Source organism: Scyliorhinus canicula, chromosome 19, assembly GCF_902713615.1.
Source record: "Scyliorhinus canicula chromosome 19, sScyCan1.1, whole genome shotgun sequence".
Classification (NCBI taxonomy): Eukaryota; Metazoa; Chordata; class Chondrichthyes; order Carcharhiniformes; family Scyliorhinidae; genus Scyliorhinus; species Scyliorhinus canicula.
In genome coordinates this window covers 17,557,713-17,577,723 of record NC_052164.1, presented here as the reverse complement: position 1 = coordinate 17,577,723, position 20,011 = coordinate 17,557,713, and the positions used below count along the sequence as shown (strand labels likewise).

The 20,011-nt window shown below is 48.1% G+C and overlaps 1 protein-coding gene across 4 annotated transcripts in view; it reads left to right on the top strand.

Annotated features, from left to right (window-relative positions):
• LOC119954335 (signal transducer and activator of transcription 5B-like) overlaps positions 1-20,011 on the top strand; it is a 148,037-nt gene that overhangs the window by 33,110 nt on the left and 94,916 nt on the right. For all 4 annotated transcript variants that reach the window (XM_038779479.1, XM_038779482.1, XM_038779477.1 and 1 more), the window contains one exon: positions 19,625-19,744. The gene's annotated coding sequence lies outside the window, so the exon portion shown is untranslated. Of the gene's footprint in view, positions 1-19,624; positions 19,745-20,011 lie in introns of those variants that run through there.

Below are 20,011 nucleotides of genomic sequence, written 5' to 3'. Positions count from 1 at the left end.
TGGAAACGGGAAAAAACACCCCATAAGAAGCCAACGACCCACAATAGAGATTTCAACAGTATAAATATACAGAAACACCCAACAACTCGAAACCTTCAAAATATTCAGAAAAGTCAACCGTTCGAGAAAAAACACCCCAAACAATCCACGAAACTGTTACCCAGTTCCGACCTGGCCTGAAAAAGAAAAGGGCCACTTGCTCAATCAAGAGTCCCCCGGCGGCTACGACCGCCGGTGCTCCCAGGTTTTAGTTCGTGTCCAACTTTTCCTCTTGTACAAAGGTCCAGGCCTCCTCTGGGGACTCGAAATAATGATGTTGGTCCTTGTAGGTGACCCACAAGCGCGCCGGTTGCAGCATTCCAAATTTGATCTTTTTCGCGTGTAGCACCGCCTTTGTCCGGTTGTACCGGGCCCGCCGCTTTGCCACCTCCGCACTCCAGTCCTGGTACACCCTTACCGTCGAGTTCTGCCACTTGCTGCTTTTCTCCCTTTTAGCCCACCTCAGGACTCTCTCTCGATCACTTAGCCGCTGGAACCGCACCAGCACCGCCCTCGGGGGCTCGTTTGCCCTAGGCCTCCTGGCCATGACCCGGTATGCCTCTTCCAATTCCAGGGGCGCCGGACCGGCCCCTTCCCCCATCAGGGAGCTCAACATCTCCGCCACATATCCCGGGAGATCCGACCCCTCCAGGCCTTCTTCCAGGCCCAGGATCCTCAAATTTTTCCTCCTCATCCGAGTGTCCAGCTCCTCGAAGCGGCTCTGCCACTTCATGTGGAGTGCCTCGTGCACCTCCACCTTTGCCCCGATGACTGTGGCCTCCTCCTCCCTCGCGGTCATCTCCTGCTGCAGATCTTTAATCGACGCCTCTTGGATCGCCTGGGCTCCCACCAACCTGGTGGCCGTCGCGTTCATGGACTCTAAGAGTTCCACTTTCATCTCCGTGAAAAAACGGAGGAGAGCGGCCTGCTGCTCCTCCGCCCATTTCTTCCACTCCTCCGATGCACCGCCGGCCGCCATTTTGATTTTCTTCCCCCGCTTTTTTTGGGGAGCTGCTGCCGTTTTTCTTGCCGCTCCACTCCGGGTACCGACCATAAAATCGGTCTAGTTCTCCTCAGGGGACCTTCCCCCACCGGGATTCGTTTTTTCAGCGCCGTTGGGGCCCTCCAATTGGCCCAAAAACACCTTTGTTGCAGGAGCTTCCAGATGTGCGGCTTAGCTAGTCATAGCCGCAACCGGAAGTCGAAATAAGGTATTGTTTTAAGTGGGTTTAATTTTTAAAAAATAAATCTAGATACCCAATTATTTTTTTCCCCCAATTAAGGGGCAATTTAGCTAACCTGCACATATTTGGGTTGTGGGGGTGAAACCCATGCAGACACGGGGAGAATGTGCAAACTCCACATGGACAGTGACCCGAGGCTGGGATCGAACCTGGGTCCTCAGGGCCGTAGTCAGCAGTGCTAACCACTGCGCCACCGTGCTGCCTTATGTGGGTTTAATTTAATGTTTCTGTGCCTGGTCCTTGGCACCATGCCTCCCCAAGGCAGCAGTAATAACCACGGCACCGTGCTGCCCTGAGACCTTGCAATGTAGAGAAGCTTTGAAGTTTTAGTTTAGCTAATTTGATTGCAGTTGAGACTGGGTAGTGAGAGAGAAGGCAGCTCTCAGTGGGGATATTTGCGGATGATTGCACAATGTTCTGGAGCAGCAGATACCCCACCACCTAGAGATTCCTTCCAAGTCACTCACCATCCTGACTTGGAAATTATTGCCGTTCCTTCACTGTCGATGGAACCTGGAATAACAACAACCTGGAACTCCCTCCCTAACATCATAGTGGGTGTACCTACATCGCGAGGACTGCAGCGGTTCAAGAAGGCCAGTTACCACCATCTTCTGAAGGACAAATAGGGATGAGCAATAAATGCTGGCCTAACCAGTGATGCCCTTATCCCATAAATGAATTTTTAAAAAAGGACACGAGAAGGAACTCTCTTCAGTTCGAAGGCTAACTGTCAATAAACGTGCTGGCTGGTGCAACAAACCGATAGTGTGGGTCTCCATCACTGGATGGTCATGAAGGTGGAGGTGGGCACTGCTGTCTCGCTGGTGACAGAGACTGTTTATCAAGAAAAGCTCCAACATATTGTCCTGCAACTCTTGATAGTGTTTAAAGCCTACACTTGGGGCAGTATTGATGCAACCATGCTATGAAATGGAGAGACGGCAAATTAGTCCTGGCACATAGGCAAAGGAGATAATCCAGCACTAATGGGAAGAACCTGGCTGGAAAAGATCAGATTAAATTGGGATGAATCAGGCCTACCTGAAGAAAAGCACCATTTTCTTCAACGGTGAGCTGGGTAGCGCAAGGATATCTCTGTAAAGCTAAAGATCAAGAAAGAAAGTCAAATGAGATGTTTAAAAGAAGTGGTCAGTGCAAGGATATCTCTGTAAAGCTAAAGATCAAGGAAGAAAGTCAAATGAGATGTTTAAAAGAAGTGGTCAGTGTCGTACGCAATCGAACCTTGGGTCGAGACAGAATTAGAATGACAAAGTAGGAGTTATTGAACCCGTGGGCGTGTGTCATTGGGCTACGCTGATCATACCCATGATGAGAAACGACAGATCTGTATGCATTTGTAGTGATTGTTTAATCCTGTACTATGTACTGTACTATAGTACTATGGGCTGGTTTAGCTAACTGAGCTAAATTGCTGGCTTTTAAAGCAGGCCAGCAGCACGGTTCGATTCCCGTATCAGCCTCCCCGGACAGTCACTGGAATGTGGCGATTAGAGGCTTTTCACAGTAACTTCATTGAAGCCAAAGAACAAAGAAAATTACAGCACAGGAACAGGCCCTTCGGCCCTCCCAGCCTGCGCCGATCCAGATCCTTTATCTAAACCTGTCTCCTAAAGAACAAAGAAACTCGTGACAATAAGCGATTTTCATTTGCAGAGCAGTACTCTCTATCCCTGATGGATGACCTGTTTGCTGGGTTGGCTGGAGGCCAACACTTGTAAAATTGACCTCAGTTAAGCATATCTTCAAATGAATGTGGATAAGGATTTGCAACAGTTAGTGATGATTGCGACATACACAGGGTATTTCAATACCAAGATTACCATTTGGCATCACTTCAGTGCCAGCCAGCATTGTTCCCATGAGCCAAACCTTAAGCGGATTTGACTGAGTCCATTGATGACGGGAAAGAATGAGGAAGACCATCTCCGCAACCTGGGGGCCACAATCCAGAGATTAGAAGATTATGGGTTAAGAGTCTAAAAAGGCAAATGTGAATGTTTCCAGTCTTCAGTTGAATATCTGGGTCATGTCATTGACACCAAGGGACTGCATAAGTTATCTTCAAAAGTTAAAGCCTTACTTCAAAATGCCAACCAAATTTGATATTTATTAGGCCTTCTAAATTACTACGGAAGGTTTGTCCCTAATCTGGCGAATATTCCTAAACCTATAGTCTACTGTGTCAAAAACAAAAATAGAAGTGTGGGATCAATATGAGAGAGCATTTGTGCAAGTCAAGGAGGTGCAATCAAGTCAGAAGTCCTGACACATTTAGACCAAATTTATCACTACAACTGGCATATCACCGTATGGGGTTGGGGCGGTGGTTTTCCACCTAATGTCCACAGGTGAAAGAAACCAATAGCATTTGTGTCGAGGATATTGAATAAAACCAAAAGCAATTATGCGCAGATAGAGAAAGAAACCCTAAGAATCATTTTTTGAATAAAACGGTTCAACCAATTCCTGTATAGGGGAAATTCACTTTATTGATGGACCATCGTCCATTAACAACAATTATTGGACCTCATACCGGAATTCAGTCACTGGCAGCAAGCAGAATCCGTAGGTGGGCATTGCTTTGGGCAGCACACACATATATGGTCAAGTATCGTCAGTCAATTCTTCGTGGGAAAGCAGATGGGCTCTCTTGACTACCCGTGCCAAATAGTTTGTCAAAAAGAAGTGGTGGATACGTGGATAGGGTGGATACGTGGGTTTGAGTAGGGTGATCATGGCTCGGCACAACATTGAGGGCCGAAGGGCCTGTTCTGTGCTGTACTGTTCTATGTTCTATGTTCTAAGTTTGTGTGGAAACATTTTGAGCAAGTAGATAACATCTCTGTAATCGGACAGGTTAAGAAGCATACCAGAAGTAATCTAGTACTGTCAAAGGTTATGGTCGTGGTGCTTTGAGGCAAGACCTCAGGAGAAAACCTGGGGTTAAAGCCATATTCCCCCCCGTAGAGGCAGGTTGTAGCCTCTGGGGAATGAGAGTCATCATTCCATCGTTATTTAAAAAAAATATTTTTATTCTCCTTTTTCACTTTTTCTCCCAAATTTACACCCAACAATAAACAATAATCAATAATGAATGCAATGTCAATCCCCATATTAATAACAATGATCCCATCCTCCCACCAAACCCCGGAACATTAGCCCGCATGTTAACATAAACAAATGACAAAAAGGAATCACAAATCACCCATAGTCCCCATGAACACGTACAGCCCCCGGCCTAATGTTCAATGTGATCCAATTCTTGAAAGTGCATAATGAATAATGCCCATGAATTGTAAAACCCCTCCATCCTTCCCCACTGTTCAAATTTGACCACCTTGAGCGTCAAGAATTCCAGCAGGTCCCCCCACCACACCAGGGCACAGGATGGAGAGGTTGATCTCCACCCGAACTGGATCCACCTTCGGGCGATCGATGAGGCGAAGGCTACAACATCTACCTTCGCATGCGTTTCCAACCACGGCTGGTCCGACACCCCTGGCCTCCCGAGGGCCCGGTTCCAGTTATCATCCCATCATTATTAAGAAAATGTCTGTTATACTGAGACAGTGTAAGGATGAAGGAGATAGCAAGAGCTATTTTGGTGGCCAGGGCTCAATGCCGAAATCGTGAAAAAGGTGTGAATATGTTCATCTTGTGCAAAAGTTCGGAACCTGCATCAGTGTTTGGAGACTAGAACCAATCCTTCAGAGGCAGAACCAAGGTGTGGGCTTGGGTAGCGTGCTCTTTCCAAGGGCCGGTGCCGACTTGATGGGCCAAATGGCCTCCTGCACTGTAAATTCTATGATTCTATGTTCCTAATTCGGTTTCCTTAACATTCACAGTACCACTGAAATTCCTCCTTGATGAAACTATTCAACTGCTCCACTTGCATTTTTCCAACCGATGAAGACCCTTAGCCCTCCGCCATTTTTATAATTGATGCTATGTTACGAGCCTCCTCAAACTCTTCAGCCAGGTCTTTCACAGTTTTCTGCTGAGTTTGATAACCCGTAAATATGCCCATCCAGGGGAGAACCTCATTCTCTTTTCCCCCTCCCCGTACCACTTTTCTGCTGAAACAACCCAAAACGTAGGTAAAAAGCATCACACTGTGTGCGACCACTCAATCGAGAGCCGCCACCGGAAGTCATTTCAGTCACGCATTGTCAAACTCGGGGGCGTGGCCTGCGGGCGGGTGTCGGGAGGGTCATGGAACCGTCTGTCGCGGCGCTCCGGATCGCGCAAATCCATGCGCAACAGTCGCAGCAACTAGCTTTTACTAATGCCGGCTGCGAGCAGCTTTCAAAATGGCCAGGAACAGATAAAAAAATTTGGCCGCACTGTGCATGGGTGCCTAATCATCGGTCATCATTAAAACTGTGCGCATGCGCCCCTATGATCCGGGACGCATGTGCAGTGCGGATGCATTTTTAAAATATGGTCACAACCTTTTGTTTTCAAGTTCCGGGGACCATTGGGGCCAAATGGACCCAAAACCATTGTCTCCATTTTTGTCAGCAACAAACAAGAGAAAATGGTGGGCTGGCATCGGTCAGCCGGCGTGGGCCGCGAAGGTCGGCTGGCATGGGCCGTGAAGGTTGGCCGGTTGGTAAAAATGGGTCCCCGGGAAAAAAAAAGTTTGAAAAATACTGATCAAAATACAGCTTGATAGCACTGTCCATGATACCGTTTGCAACTTTGTTGTTGTGTAGGCTAATGGGGCAGTAATTGGTCACGTTGGAATTGTCCTTTTTGTTGGCAGTGCGCAACTGGGCAATTTTCCACATTTTCTGTATCTGCAAATGGTGTAGCTGTACTGGCACAACTTGGTTAGGAGTGTAGTTAGTTCTGGTTGTTGGCTAGTTGTAGTTTATGCTGTTGAACAATGAGTTGAGTTTGTGTTCAGACATTTCTGCTCTGAAACAGAACTGATTTCTTGAGCAACTCTGCACTAGAAATGCAGTGAATCCATGCATATGTGACTGAATGTGACACATGCCATCAACATTCATAAAGAGCAGCCTTCTTCGAGGCAATGTCCAAAGTGGTGGGGATGAAGGTGGAGCCATGCCCGAGAGTGGCAGTCTTCAGGGTATCAGACCAGCCAGATCTATTCCTGGGGGGGGAGGGCAGGGCGCCCTTGCCTTTGCCTCCCTGAACTCCCGCTGTGGAATCCTGTTTGGCTGGCGGTCAGCAGCACCACCCAGAGCTGCAGACTGGCTGTCAGACCTCAGAATCTCTCCAAATGGAGAAAACCAAATTCAAGGGTCAGACGGCGGCTTCCACGGAACGTGGGAGCTGTTCACCCATGTGGTAAACCACTGTTACACCTTTATTAGGTGATGTATGGTAGGACCTGTATTACAGGTTTGCCGGTAGTCCCTGCCTGCTGGCTCCACCCAGTAGGCGGAGTATAAATAATGTGTGGCCTCCATGCAGCAGCCATTTCACCAGTTTCTGCTTGGGGTGCAATTAGCAAATTACACCTGACTAATGACAATATGGCAGACCAGTGCACATTAAAATTGCACCCACGCTTATGAACAAACTCACCTGCATAGTCAATGTGAATTTTCCACAAATTATCCGAGTATTTCTTAATTACCACAATCTCCCATTCTTATTATAATCTTACTGAATCTCTCTTCTACCCCTTTTAGTGACTATAACATCCTCACTATGATATACCCATAATTTCAAACCATGCTCTACTTTGAGCTAAATAATGTTTGGGACAAATTTACTACTACTTTGATTTTATGTTCTGTGTATGAAACCTTGAATTTAATTTATCGATGAGTTGTTTTAATACTTTTTGGACAGTATATTGAATCTGGGCTCAAAATCATAAATCTTTGTTTACACTGAAATCTCCCTGAAAGTTTCCGTCCATTTTTTTCAGAATTGTATTTACTTGAATTTGGAAAAAAACCTCATTCCCTGTCATCACCTTTTTGAATTGCTTATGATCACTGCAGACTCTCATGCCAGTTGACATTTTTACATCTGTATGCATTGCCAGCAATGAATCTGGCAGTGGGATTTGACCCATTAAAAAATATGCAGTTTATCAATTGTGAACTCATTCTCTTTTGCAATCTTTTGAAAGTTGCCCACAAAGCTACTGCTCTCAAACATACATTGGAACAGCAGTTCTTCAAGATTAATCATGAAGTTATACGTTTAATTGATTGTGAAACTATTTCATATGGCTATGGACTAACTTTTGTTGAAGAGCGAAGCTTTTAGATTTATTTTGTGTGTTCTGTTTAAGAATGTTATGACATTGTTAGGGCAATGAAGTGGCTTGTGTAACATTTAAAAAATATATTTTCTTTTCCATTGCTCTGTGTGCCTCTTGTATTGAATACTCAGCAGAAAATTCAACTGGGTTATGTTTTCAGAGTATCTCGGACATACCTTGAGTGCTTTATTCTCCTTTTTGCACCTAATATTGTGTGGCTGTGATGCTGTCTGGTTTTAGTTAGTTCTTTCTTGGTTTCATTCGTTGCAACTTTTGCGCTTGCCCAGTGTGCAAGGAAAATGGTTTCGAGAACGTCTTGTAAAACTTGACTAGCAAGTCATCTGGGCCCGGGGCCCTGCCAGCAGGCATCAGCCCAATACATTTTAAAATATCGTCCGACGTAACGGGGAGTCCAACATGCAGCTCTTGCCTACCTGAAACAGTTGGGATGTGCAGACCATTCAGAAAGTCAGACGTGATCGATTTATCTGCAGAGGGCTCTGATTTATGCAGGTTGCAGTAATAAAGGCCGCATTGAGATGGAGAGGGGTGAAAAGGAGGTTGCTGCCTGGATTGGTTATCCGAGGGATCTCACGGGAGGCTGTTTGTCGTTTACGTTGCTGAGCTAGAAGATGACTGGTCTTATAGAAGACATAGAACATACAGTGCAGTAGGAGGCCATTCGGCCCATTGAGTCTGCACCGACCCACTTAAGCCCTCACTTTCACCCTATTCCCGCAACCCAGTAACCCCCCTCCTAACCTTTTTGGACACGAAGGGCAATTTAGCATGGCCAATCCACCTAACCTGCACATCTTGGGACTGTGGGAGAAACCGGAGCACCCGCAGGAAACCCACGCTGACACAGGGAGAACGTGCAAACTTTGCACAGACAGTGACCCAGCGGGAAATCGAACCTGGGACCGGGGTGCTTTGAAGACAGTGCTAGCCACTGTGCTATCACTCTGCTCTTGCTCTTCTCCCCGTACTCGTTGAAAAAGTACCTCTTTCCCCACACACACACACACACACACACACACACACACACACTGAAGAACCTCACAGCTTGGAGGGAGAGATCGAGTTGGACTTGTTTAATTCAATATAATAATCTATGGAGATAGAAAGCAGTTCACCATTTTTTAAATCTGCCAGCCGAGTAGTATCTAATCTCTGGGCTTGCCAGTAAACTGGAGTGAAATACCTGCCCAACTAAGCCCATGTGTAACCTGGTCTGATCCTTGACACGCCAGTGGGTTTTCTGCAAGAAAACAAAATCGGAGTTTAAGACCTTCTGATAGGCGAATGCCCTCTGGTTTTACTGGGCCATTCAAACCTCAACATTCCAGGTAGCCAAACGGATTGGAGGTGTTCTGCTACCCCTTAATCTGGAATCAGCCATTCCCAAAGAGAGACACTGAAAAGATAAAGTAAGAAGATCCACCTAGCCAAATCAGATGACTCGTCAAAGGAAAGCCTAAAAGACACACAGCAAATTAACACTAAACCCCTCTCCCCACCTACCCCAAATACACCCCAAAACAATACCTTATCCTAAAGCCTTTTGTTCAATTCATAAATTCAAATTCCCCTAGTTGCCATATTGGGATTTGAACTCTGCTCCGTTCTGGAGATACTCTTATTCGCCCAGACCACTGGATTATTAGTGCAGCAGCATTATCGCTATGCCAATGTACCCTCACCCCTTGAATCTCTTTGCATTTTTCATGATTAGAAATACGACTTTATTTGGAATAATGTTGTCTTGGAAGGTGGAAGAGTTCGATATACTGTCCACAGTTGTCATAATTCTTAATATTACAATCGCACAATCTTTTTTTTTTAAATAATTTTTATTGAAAGAGTTTTTCCATACAGACATTTACCCCTACTAATTTTTAAATTATTTACAACACAATCCCTCTAGGCAAATATCCATCCCTCGCCCACCCTCTCGCGCGCACCATTCCTCCCCCCCCACCCCCCCCCCCAAGCAACAACTTAACAAACAAGGCAGCCTACAGTTTCAGACATGAGCAGCGAGCAGACTTGCCCGCGTTACAGTCGTGCATGTCCCCCCACGACCATTGCTGCCCCCCCCTCCCCTCCCCCCCGCCCCGCCCCCCCCCCCCCCCCCCCCCCCCCCCCCCCCGGGTTGCTGCTGCCACGACCCCGAACACCTATCTCTGATCTAAAAAGTCAAGGAAAGGTTGCCACCGCCTGGAGAATCCCTGTACCGACCCTCTCAGGGCAAATTTGATCCTTTCTAGCTGAATATAGCTAGCCATATCGTTAATCCAAGTTTCAACGCTTGGAGGCCTCGCGTCCTTCCATTGAATTAGTATCCTTCGTCGAGCCACTAGGGACGCAAAGGCCAGTATTCCGGCCTCCCTAGCCTCCTGTACCCCCGGTTCTACCCCGACCCCAAAGATCGCAAGCCCCCATCCTGGTTTGACCCTGGACCCCACCACCTTCGACACCGTCCTTGCCACCCCCTTCCAGAACCCTTCCAGCACCGGACATGCCCAGAACATATGCACATGGTTCGCTGGGCTTCCCAGACATCTGACACACCTGTCCTCACCCCCAAAGAACCGGCTCATCCTTGTCCCCGTCATGTGAGCTCTATGCAGCACCTTAAATTGAATGAGGCTCAGCCTCGCACACGAGGAGGAAGAATTGACCTTCTCCAGTGCATCCGCCCACGTCCCGTCTTCTATCTGCTCTCCCAGCTCCCCTTCCCACTTGGCTTTCAGCTCCTCCCCTGATGCTTCTTCCGCCTCCTGCATTATCTTGTAGATGTCTGATATCTTCCCCCCTCCGACCCAGACCCCCGAGAGCACCCTATCACTCGCCCCCCTACTGGGGAGCAGGGGGAACCCCTCCACCTGCCGCCTAGCAAATGCCTTCACTTGTAAATATCTGAACATGTTTCCCGGGGGGAGCTCAAACTTCTCCTCCAGCCCTCCCAGGCTCGCAAACCTCCCCTCTATAAACAGGTCCTTCAGCTGCCGTATGCCCACCCTGTACCAGCTCTGAAATCCCCCGTCGATGTTCCCCGGGATGAATCTATGGTTCCCTCTTATTGGCGCCGCCAACAGACCTCCCATTTCCACCCTGTGTCGCCTCCACTGCCCCCATATCTTGAGGGTGGCCGCCACCACCGGGCTCGTGGTGTACCTCGTGGGGGGGAGCGGCCATGGTGCCGTTACTAGGGCCCCCAGGCTTGTGTTGCCACAGGACGCTCTCTCCATTCATTTCCAAGCTGCCCCCTCCCCTTCCATCATCCACTTGCGCACCATTGACACATTTGCCGCCCAGTAATACCCCGAGAGATTGGGTAGTGCCAGCCCTCCACTGTCCCTACTCCGCTCCAAAAAGACCCTCCTCACCCTTGGGGTGCCGTGCGCCCACACGTAGCTCATGATGCTACTCGTCACCTTTTTGAAGAAGGCCCTAGGGAGGAAGATGGGCAAGCACTGAAATAAAAACAAGAACCTTGGGAGGACCGTCATTTTGATTGACTGCACCCTCCCCGCCAGCGACAGCGGTACCATGTCCCACCTCTTAAATTCCTCCTCCATCTGTTCCACCAGCCTGGAAAAGTTCAACTTGTGGAGGGTCCCCCAGTTCCTTGCCACCTGCACCCCTAAGTACCTAAAGCTCTTTCCTGCTCGCTTGAAGGGGAGTCTCCCAATACCCTCTCCCTGGTCCCCCGGGTGTATCACAAAAACCTCGCTTTTGCCCAAATTTAGTTTGTACCCCGAAAAGTCCCCAAACTCTGCTAATAGTTCCATTATCTCCGGCATTCCCCCTTCTGGGTCTGCCACGTACAGCAGTAGATCATCCGCGTACAGCGATACCCGATGTTCCTCCCCTCCCCTAGTCAGTCCTCTCCACCCCCCTGAACCCCTCAGTGCCATCGCCAACGGTTCAATCGCCAGTGCGAAAAGTAAGGGGGATAGGGGACATCCCTGCCTGGTCCCTCGGTGGAGCCCGAAATACTCCGACCTCCTCCCGTTTGTCACTACACTCGCCGTCGGGGCCGAGTAGAGCAACTTCACCCACTTAATAAACCCTTCCCCAAACCCAAACCGTTCCAACGTCTCCCACAGGTACTCCCACTCCACCCTATCGAATGCCTTCTCCGCGTCCAGCGCTACCACTATCTCAGCCTCCCCCTCCACTGCCGGCATCATAATTACATTCAGCAATCTCCGCACGTTCGTGTTGAGCTGCCGCCCCTTCACGAACCCCGTCTGGTCCTCATGGATTACCCCTGGCACACAATCCTCTATTCTAGCTGCCAGGATCTTTGCCAGCAACTTGGCATCCACGTTCAGAAGCGAGATAGGCCTGTAGGACCCGCACTGCACGGGGTCTTTATCCCGCTTCAATATCAGGGAGATCAGAGCCTGCGACATTGTCGGGGGCAGAACCCCCCCCCTCTCGCGCCTCATTAAAGGCTCGTACCAGTACCGGTCCCACCAAGTCCACATTTTTCTTATAGAATTCCACCGGGAACCCATCTGGCCCCGGCGCCTTCCCCGCCTGCATCTGACCTATTCCCTTGACTAGCTCCTCTAGCCCTATTGGCGCCCCCAGGCCTTCTACCAGCCCCCCCTGGACCCTTGGGAACCTCAATTTGTTTAGGTAGTCCTCCATTCCCCCTCTCCTCGTCGGCGGCTCAGACCGATACAACTCCTTGTAAAAATCCCTGAAGACCCCGTTCACTTCTTGCCCCTTCTGCACTACCTTCCCGCCCCTCTCCTTCACTCCCCCAATCTCCCTAGCCGCATCTCGTTTGCGAAGCTGGTGTGCCAGCATCCTGCTCGCCTTTTCCCCATACTCATAGACCGCGCCCTGCGCCCTTCTCCACTGCGTCTCTGCCTTCCTGGTGGTCAGCAGGTCGAACTTGGCCTGCAGGCTGCGCCGTTCTCCCAGCAGCCCCTCCTCTGGTGCCTCCGCATATCTCCTATCCACTTCCAATAGCTCCCCCACCAGCCTCTCCCTCTCCTGCCTCTCCTTTCTTTCTCTGTGTGCCCTTATGGAGATCAGCTCTCCCCTGATCACTGCCTTCAGGGCCTCCCAGACCATCCCCACCTGCACCTCACCCGTGTCATTCAAGTCCAGATAGCTCTCAATGCTCTTCCGGACCCTTTTACACACCTCGTCGTCCGCTAACAGCCCCACATCCAGCCGCCACAGCGGGCGCTGGTCCCGCGCCTCCCCCATTTCCACATCCACCCAATGTGGTGCATGATCAGAGATCGCAATGGCCGAGTACTCAGCTTCCCGTACCCTCGGGATCAGCCCCCTGCTCAACACGAAGAAATCGATTCTGGAGTACACTCTATGGACGTGGGAGAAAAAGGAATACTCCCTCGCCCTCGGCCTACCAAACCTCCATGGGTCTACTCCTCCCATCTGCTCCATGTACCCCCTCAGCACTTCTGCCGCTGCCGGCCTCCTATTGGTCCTTGAGCTCGATCTGTCTAGCCCGGGGTCTAGCACTGTGTTAAAGTCCCCCCCCATGATCAAGCCCCCTGCCTCCAGTCCCGGAATGAGGCCCAATAGGCGCCTCATAAAACCCGCGTCATCCCAGTTCGGGGCATATACGTTGACCATCACCACTTTCTCCCCCTGCAGCTTACCCTTCACCATCACATACCTACCCTCCTTATCCGCCACCACCTCCTCCGCCACGAACGACACCCTCTTTCCCACCAGAATCGCCACCCCCCCGGTTCTTTGCGTCCAATCCAGAGTGGAACACCTGTCCCACCCACCCCCTTCTCAGGCGAACCTGGTCCGCTACCTTCAAATGGGTCTCCTGTAACATTGCTACATCAGCCTTCAGTCCCTTCAGGTGTGAGAATACCCTTGATCTCTTGACCGGCCCATTCAGCCCCCTCACGTTCCAAGTGATCAGCCGGGTCGCGGGACGACCCGCCCCCTTCCCCTGCCGATTAGCCATGTCCTGTTCCCTGCTCGCCCCGGGTCGACCCTCCCCTTCTGACCCGCTCCCCATGACGATGGCCCCCTCCCCCCACCCCTCCAGTCCTCCACTTCCCGTTCCTGGTCTTTCCAGCAGCAACCCGGTGTCCCTCCCTAACCCCCCTCCCCCCCCCCCCACACCCCCCCCCCCCCCCTCCCCCCAGGCTAGGACCCCTCCTAGCCGCGATGTACCCTCCATCGTACTCCCGTAAGTCAGCTGGTGTACGCTGACCCGGCTGCTCCTGCCACACTCCGACTCCTCCCGGCTCAGGGGGGGGCCTCCCCCCCCCCTTGCCACTCCTCCCTGGCCCCGCTCCAACGCGGCAAAGGTCGCCATTGCTAGCCACGCCCCGCGCTCCTCCCCTCCCCCCTCCTCTGCCCCGCGCGCGGGAAAACAGAGGAAAGCCCGCGCTTTCGCCCTGCCACACCCCACCCCGCCCTCTTCAGTTCCACCCCCGTCCCCATCCATGCCTGTAAAAAACCCCCCCTAGGAGCCCATATCCCCGATCTGCTCTCCCCCCGTCCCGCCTCCCCAACTTAACATTATGAATAACAGATAGATAACAAATAACAATGTACTTAACAGTCGCCCTCTACCCAACAATATAAATAACCATAAATAACCATGAATAACCCCAATAACAATAACTAAGGGAAGTTGGCAAAGGGGGGAAAAACATCAGAAGAAAAACCAAAGCAAGAGTTCAAGATCCAAACAAAGAAAGGAAGAAAAAAAAAAAGGGAAACCGTTCCAATAAGGGTTGCCCAGTTCCGACCCAGCCGAAAAAGAACCGCTTGTTCAGCTGAAAGTACCCGAGCGGCTACGGCCGCCAAGTATCCCCTGGGTCTAATTCGAGTCCAGTTTCTCTTCCTGTACAAAGGCCCACGCCTCCTCTGGGGACTCAAAATAGTGGTGTTGGTTCTTGTAGGTGACCCACAAGCGCGCTGGCTGCAGCATTCCGAACCTGATCCGTTTTGCATGTAGCACCGCCTTCGTCCTGTTGTACCGGGCCCGCCGCTTTGCCACCTCCGCACTCCAGTCCTGGTACACCCTCACCGTCGAGTTCTCCCACTTGCTGCTCCTTTCCCTCTTGGCCCACTCCAGCACTCTCTCACGATCGCTGAGTCGCTGGAACCGCACCAGCACCGCCCTCGGGGGCTCATTTGCTCTTGGCTTCCTAGCCATGACCCTGTAGGCCTCTTCCAGCTCCAGGGGCGAAGGGGCGGCCCCTGCCCCCATCAAGGAGCTCAGCATTTCTGCTACATATCCCGGGAGGTCTGACCCCTCCAGGCCTTCTGCCAGGCCCAAGATCCTCAGGTTCTTCCGCCTCATTTGGGTATCCAGCTCCTCAAAACGGCTCTGCCATTTCAGGTGGAGTGCCTCGTGCACCTCTACCTTTCCCACGAGGACCGTGGCCTCCTCCTCCCTCGCAGTCATCTCCTGCTGCAGCTCCCGAATCGACGCCTCTTGGGTCGCCTGTGCTCCCATCAGCCTGGTGGTCGTCGCATTCATTGACTCCAGGAGCTCCACTTTCAGCTCCGTAAAGAAGCGCAGGAGAGCGGCCTGCTGCTCCTCCGCCCATTTCCTCCATTCCTCGGGTGCACCACCGGCCGCCATTTTGGTCTTCTTCCCCCGCTTTTTTTGGGGAGCTGCTGTTGCTTTTTTTGCCACCCCACTCCGGGTACCGACCATAAAGTTGGTCTGGTTCTCCTCAGGGAGTCTTCTCCCACCGGGATTTGTCCTTCCAGCGCCGTTGGGGCCCTCCAGTCGGCCCGAAAACACCTTTGTAGCAGGAGCCGCCAAACGTGTGACTTAGCTAGTCATAGCCGCAACCGGAAGTCACAATCGCACAATCTTGAAACCTTTTTTGGTTTTGGGGGGTTTCTTACCAAGGTAATGTGCTCTCCTGATCAACTTCTGTCAAAAACCCTTCAATATCTCTGACAGGAAGCATGTATTTTATTGAGTGCATGTATGCTCTTCTATGGATAGGGCCAGTTTTACTTTTAAGTCTTCCCATTGTGCTATTCTTGGGAAAGCAGTGTTGCATCCCTGTTCTCCTGGATCTGGTCTGAAAGTGTTGTGCGTTTGAGTTTTCCTTTATACGTTTACTTGAAAATAAGACTACATTTGGCAGTTAATTTTGTACACTAATTCTACAGCCATAATGTACAGCATCTATCTATACTCTACTATTAGGATAATAAGATCATTATTCCAAAATACAAATTGAGCATTGTGATGCTTGAATAATGGTCTTCAGTGCACCTGATAAGACGAGTGCAATCAGATGGGATGCTTTTGTGCAATTGGATTCTGAGAATAATTAGAAATTGGCAAAATGTACAATGAAAACTGCGTGCAATAAAAAGCTTTTGGACTACGTTTAATTTTATTTCCACCACTGTCTCCTTTTTTGTTGCACATCATGCCAAGTTATGAAAGGTGGTGATGTGTGTGTATGTGTGTACTAAACACTGGGAATTTTGAACTTTTGGTAGAGCCCAACGCATCAATAAATGGACAAGACTGAAGCAGTTGTAACCATGCAGCTAAAACTGCTGAGTGGATAATGCATCTCGGCCTTCGCCTGAGCTTCCCAGCATCCAAGACACCAATAAATTCAATCTACGTAGTAAGAAACAGCTGATCACACTGGACAGAACAAAGGCTCAGGTCTCTGACAACATCCTGGCTCTAGAAAGCTTGTGCTCCAGAGCTAGATGTGACCCCAGCCAAGCTGTGTCATTCCAGCAACAACACTGGCATCTACCCACGGAATCACAGTACAGTACAGGACAGAAGGAGGCCAATCGGCTCATTGTGCCTGCATCGGCTCTCCGAATGAGCAACTCACCAGTGAAGTGTATTCCAAATTTTTTTTTCTCAGGACCCACTTTTGCCAACTGGCCAACCTTCGAGACCATGCTGCATTCGCTTGCCCAGTCTATCCTGAGTCAAGGCAGTTTTTGGGACACAAAAACCTTCTTGCCCCAGACAAGGGATGGAAACAAAATTAGCTAGTTTTCCGTTCATTATCACTTTGTAGTAAGTCCTGGTGTATTAACCTGATGTTATTACTAGTACAAAAACTGCTTTGAAGGAACATCCAGAAATACTACGCTATGATGGATCCTACTTAAAGTTAATCTCTGTAAGGCACGTTCTGCAAAATTCCCCATGACTTCCAACGGTAATCAAATAAAACTGGAGGAGATCTGTGCATTTCCACATCCCTAACAATTGTGAGAAGCCAAAGGAGCATTTATTTTGTGAAGTTTGTAAAACTGCACACTCCAATATCAGAAAACTCATTAAAAGTTATGAAATATTTACAAATTCTGCGAGGTGGAGGTCACAGATTTGGGACCCTATGTCACTAAGTATTAGGTTCTGCTTCTGGTATTGTTCAAAGTGCTGGGGGGCCAGTACTTTAGGTCAAAATAAATCACCAGGTGAATTGATTGTGGTGACAGCAACTGACTCTCAACACTGAACAGTTGCAACAAGTCAGGAGTGGGCTAAGGGCTTCGAACGAGGCGGTGCACAGCCAGCTCAAGACATTCATTGCACACTGATAAGTTAGTGAGCTCAGCAACTATCCTTTGCTTTGATATTTTCCCCATCTCTTTTGTCACAGTTCTGTCTTGCTCACTCTCGCTTGGTTGTTAGAGAGATAGGACTGTGTGTCCATGTAGAATACCCCCCACTTCCCGCGCTAGCAAAAATGTAGATCGCGACCCTGCTGACAGCTGCATGCGACCCACCCGTAGGTCGTGACCCGAACTTTGGAAAACCCTGTTCTGGAACTTGAACATGTAATCTAGGTTAACACTTGTATTGAACCATCAGAGATGTTTTTTGGATTAGTTGTTGGTAAATTGGAACAACGGAATAAATGGGAAATTGAACTAAGCTTGGGTAGAAGTTGCAATTCATGGAGTAGAGTTAAAGCATGAGAAGAAAATAGTAATATGGAAAATGAGAGAATGAGAATGGCAGGAAGGGAAAGAAAAGAAACTTAATACACTAACAGTCAATAGATGTTACAAAAATGGAATTCGAAAGACAAACCGATCAGCCATGATCTTATTGAATGGTGGAGCATGTTTGAGGATCCAAATGGCCACCTTTTAGTTCATATGTTGTAATTGTGATAGAATGTGGTAACGTACAGTTCGATAAAGACAAAGCCAACAGTAATCATGAATGCAAGGAAAATGTCATCCTGTAACTGGGAGGTTTATGATTTGCATATACATTTTTGCAATTGTAAGATTTAATTTGGCTACATTCTGATTTTTTAAAAAAAATGCTCTCTGGTTTGTTACAAGAAACATTGAAATTGTGGCGCTTTTGTCCGAAAACAAATGAGCTTTTCTCCCTGCGTCCTAATTGTGTGCAATATCCCATTAAGCTGTTGATGTACCTGCCCTTCCAAATTTCTGATGAAAATACAACTTTGCAGCCATTACAACACACAAAAATTGCTGATTTTTTAGTTGCTCTCTTGACTCCTAATTCTGCTTGCAATATAAACATTTTGCAGAGGTGACTAGAAAACATGGCCGCGCACATTGTGTGGTTGAAAACCACTTCAATGTGGAGAGCAAAGTAGTCTCTGTTGATTTAATAAGCAGACTGTCCTCAGTAAATCACCAAGATACTGACGAGGAAAATAACTCAAAGGATCTTGGTTGAAAAGAAACACTGGATGCTGATCAATGAGTAAGAAATTATGTGAAGGGTTAAATACATTAATGTCTTTGATCCTTGTACTACAGAATGTATCTACTATTGATTTAATATTGCTGTGGGTCTCTCAATTTAAAATGACAATGCTATTGGACATCTGTTCTGGATTATAGAATTATAAAATACAGTGGGTTCTGATAAGATATTTGAAATGGACCATGATGGTACGAGCAGGCATGCAATGAGCACTTGGGTATTCAAAGTATTTGTTAGCTTCTTTCTTTGAAGCATGTCATCAGAAGTTTCAAGTGAGTATGGATATGCTTACGTTCTTACAACAAGGGACTTGACAATGCTTCAATGAGCATTCCATGACACTATTTTGAGGGGGAGAGATACAATTTCGACCAACTCACCTAGTGATGCCTCGTGATCAATTGTGACTTCTTGAAGCTTATCTGATTTCTTTTAGAATTGAAGTTGAGATTGTCTGTCTGAAATTGACCACTGTTCGCTATTTTCAATAGTTAACATTGCCAAGTTTGGGAAGCTCATGAAGTTACATTGCCTAGGCAGCACAGTGATTATCACTGCTGCCTCACATCGCCAGGGACCCAGGTTCGATTCTGACCATGGGTGACTGTATGTGGAGTGTGCACATTCACCCCTTGTCTGTGTGGACTTCCTCTGGCTGCTTCGGTTTCCTCCCACAGTCCAAAGATGTGCAGGTTAGGTGGATTGGCCATGATAAATTGCCCTTAGTGTCCAAAAAGGTGAGGTGCGGCTACTGTGTTATTGGGAAAGGGTGAGGGTGTTGGCTGGGGTAGGGTTGGTGCAGACTCTGGATTGAATGGCCTCCTCCTGCACTGTTGTGATTCTGTAATTTTATGAGGTAGCATTTGGGGCTGACTGCTTTTTTCCCACTCATTTTATACTTTCCGATATTAGTTTGGAGTGTTACAAAGCAGGTCATTCTCTACCAATGGAATAGAGTATTTTAGTTAGCAGACTTTCAAGATTCCTGTGAAGCAAAATATTTCACAGAGAAATTGCTTTATTTTGGATAGTGTCATTTCATGTCTCTTGATCAATTCGTAATTATGCATGTACAAGTAAACTGCCAACCGTATAATTTGGAGTGTTTTACAATATGAATGAAGTGCAATTACCATGCTATTATAGTGTGTATAATCATCTTGGTTTTGTTTCAGCTTCATGTGTACAGTGGTTATATTTAAATGCTACAATTTGAAATTTCATTGTTACTCTATGTACCATCATAAAGCAAATTTTCAAAAATAATTTGTTTGTCTTTGTGATGGCGTTTGCATACCATTTGTTAAATTTTCAAATTCAATAATTTTGTCTATTGAACAGGGAATATTTCGTACCTAGCATATTGCTGTCATTGTTCAATGGCACAGATGGATAGCCTGGCAGACTGTTGAAGTATTACAGAGACTTAACTATTGGATTGGCGTAAAACAGCTCAATGAGGTCAGTAAACTGATGGTAGGGATCTGTGGGGGGAGAGAAGATTCATTTTAATTCTTTAACATGCATGATCTCTAGGAAGCTTATAATTCAGGATACAAATTCTATGTTTTCAGGAGATTTTTGGTTTGGAGGATGAAATGTAAAATAATCATCTCATTGTTTTGGCTTTGAAAGTGATGCAGCATTTTTTAAACTTGCACCAGCAAGCAATATTAACTAACTTCATATGTGTTATTTGAAAGATTTTCTTTGAGTTTCTCGTGAAAC